The sequence below is a fragment of the Gadus chalcogrammus genome, chromosome 11, assembly GCF_026213295.1.
Source record: "Gadus chalcogrammus isolate NIFS_2021 chromosome 11, NIFS_Gcha_1.0, whole genome shotgun sequence".
Classification (NCBI taxonomy): domain Eukaryota; kingdom Metazoa; phylum Chordata; class Actinopteri; order Gadiformes; family Gadidae; genus Gadus; species Gadus chalcogrammus.
The window spans coordinates 24,240,284-24,243,247 of record NC_079422.1 but is presented as its reverse complement, the minus strand read 5'-3'; the positions used below and the strand labels follow the sequence as shown (position 1 = coordinate 24,243,247).

Genomic DNA, 2,964 nt, shown 5'->3' with positions numbered 1-2,964 from the left:
AGTCCATTATGTAGCTCTATGGTGGACGGGTAGATGCACATGGTTCACCCCTGCAGCGTTGTTTTATACCTTATTTCAGATCAAGTCCAAAGAACCTTAAGGGTTTTAAGGCAGTTAAATGTGATTTATCTTTTGTGTTTTTGTCTGCTGGCCAAATACATGACCGTTGAAATGTTAGTAAGTTAAAAGTATTAGTGGTGGCTTTGCACTTACAGCGATGGCTTGCACACAAGTTTGGCCATTGTTTTCTGCCTCAGTTTAATTTAATAAAACCTAAAAATAATGTGTTGGTGATTCGGTCTGTGTTGCTGATCTTGGCTTTACCATTTCTATTGTGTCTGGTTTCATGGTCCAAGACTGCCATTTTCAATAAGAGCTATAGACGAGCTAACCTCCCTACCACCATATCTGTACAAAAGATAGTCCGATTAATGATAGAAATAATGAAAAAGCACCACCTGTTAGAGATTAGTTATTTTTGAAACTGAATTGTCCATTAACCATGGTAGAAAGGTCTTTGCCGTAGCTCACATGAATAAACATGAATGAGCATTGCAGTAATTTACAACCCGACCCAGAAGTGCGGTACATTACGGTTCATGAATATTCGATTAAACCTCTCACACAACAAACGCACACGTTCTTAGTTTCATGAATAACTCCTGTGAACAACTGCCTTCCCATATTGCTTTTGTAATCTATATTGATTCCTTTTTTTTTATGTTTCCGTGCTTCACACTCACTTGAGAAGTATTGACTTTCCTGATAAGATTGTGTTTTTTAGCAAGCCCTTGACCCTTTCCTCGAGTCATCCATATTTTAGTGGTCTACGGCATTTCTTCAGCTTTAGGCAAACAGTTCTGATCAGATAGTGAAGTGTGTGTTCAGAGTATCAAAGCTGCGGTCCGTTCTGCGTGAGGTTATGCTGACCGCATCGAGGGAGGAATTTATGTTTTATTCTATTGCAGCAGAAACCTGAATAACTATACTGTATTGTTAGTTTATAAGTTTAGGTCAAGACCACCTTACGTCTCCTTACGATAATATAATTACACTCAGGTCCCACACAAGTCACCTTTATCAAATCATCAATATGGATTTTATATTTCACCCATCTGTAGCATAACTATTGGCTAATCATTTGAGGCCCATTTATTTAAAACAATGAAGATGACATGTCAAGGCTTATCAGACTTGGCTTTTTCAACAAGAATTTGCCCTGAATGTGACCCAGTCCTGTTCAACAGCCAGAAATAAAGAGCAGAACCATTGTAAAAGTGTATATTTCCCCAGTTGGATATAATTATGTAGCCTTGAGACTTTGCTATACACGTGACTTCCCATTATTTCCCCTCACGGATCAGTCTGGAGCGGGAGTATCTGCCTTGACAGACAGACTCCTTCAGCCAATCACCGTAACACAACTTGTGACACCGTCACACTGCACTGTTTAGTGCTTTCAGAATTTAAAGTTTGTCAGGGAGAAAAAAAGGATAGTTTTCTTTCTGCCGTAGTTCCCCCTGCAGTAGTCCAAAGTACCCCTAGGGGTACGCGTACCAAAATTTGAGAAGCACTGGTTTAGTGGATACACAGGATAAAAAACGGCAAAAATGTATTTTTCGCCGAGAAACTCCACTAGTACAACATACTCTCGATCTTGTCTATTCGTTTTTATTGAGTCTATTTCTGCAATAAATACACTTATGGATTTATTTACTCTACTAATGTTGAAAGTTAGCAGTCGTTTCTTATGGAGACGCCATTACTTTCTTTCCAGCGGCGGTCTGTATTTTACGTCATCAACTACGACACTGTCTCTGATTGGCCGCGATTACATTGTGATGTCTGGATATCGATGTGGAGGGCTAGGGGTCTAATGATCCGTGTAGCAAAATGTAAAGTCATGCAATCAAGGTTTGTCTTCAGGCTAACAATCATGAAGTATAATGAAGTTATATGAAGATTATTACATAATCATATAATAATTAATATTGTTAATTTGATTGTTTTTATATAAATTGGTGGAAATATCTCTACCGTTTGTCATCGAAAGACACATCATACACACACTAACAATGCTCATTTGAACATTGTTGACAAAGTATTCGAAATGGATTATGTTGTGCTTTTATCGTGAATTAAGTTAGTATCAAACTAATTTAGAGAATCTTCCCATGTAAGGAGCATGGGAAGATAAGAATGCAGATAGAGATGCAGATTATCAGCCACATTTGAAAAGATTTCAGCCATGGTGCATTGCAAGGATATATATCAGGTGGGAGGTGTATGATAATCTGATGGCCTTAGGTGGTTAAATGTAACATTAACATATATAAGTTGTGCTTTTGTTAATCAACATTTTACAAAAGAACATCCATGAACATGAAAAAAAGCGAATATTATCTTGCACAACTTGTAAAGTAGCATATGTTGGTTTTTTCACCAAACTACTATTGGAAATTATTTTAAAATCAACACAGATATTTTGTTCTTATGTCACGTATTATTACTAACTAGCCTACTATATATTTGCTTGCCTAATTGTAAAAAGAGGTGCATCCAGAATAGTCGTTTTCCGTCAACTAACGCCCCCTTGTGGTACCAGTCATTAATGTGTTACACGGACCGTAACGAAGAGTGGACGGAGTCGCTTACCAAAAGCCAAGCGATGCACGCTCGATTAGTGGCCCGGGGCAGCACGCTGCACTGAAGCGGGGCTACGATATTCAAACAGGTTTCAAGTGGTCTAGTAAAGACCATGCACTAATGCGAAAGTTTCCCATATCTGGCTGGTATAATATAAATGGTGAACAGAGACAAAGGAAATATCAGATACCGTTATGTTTATTTGACACCCTATTAATCATTTCTCAGATGGCTACTGTCTTTAAAAGAGGAGTTCAGCTCTTCCTAAGCCATCAGCCCTTTTGGTAGAGCAGACTTCAACCAAATTGTCCACGGTGA

General features: G+C 38.3%; 1 protein-coding gene across 1 annotated transcript in view; it reads left to right on the top strand.

Annotated features, from left to right (window-relative positions):
• Window positions 1–666, top strand: part of tmem230b (transmembrane protein 230b) — a 1,833-nt gene extending 1,167 nt beyond the window's left edge. Inside the window, exon 3 of the mRNA XM_056602166.1 lies at window positions 1–666. This exon is cut by the window's left edge and continues 221 nt beyond it. The gene's annotated coding sequence lies outside the window, so the exon portion shown is untranslated.
• The last annotated feature ends 2,298 nt before the right edge of the window (window positions 667–2,964 follow it).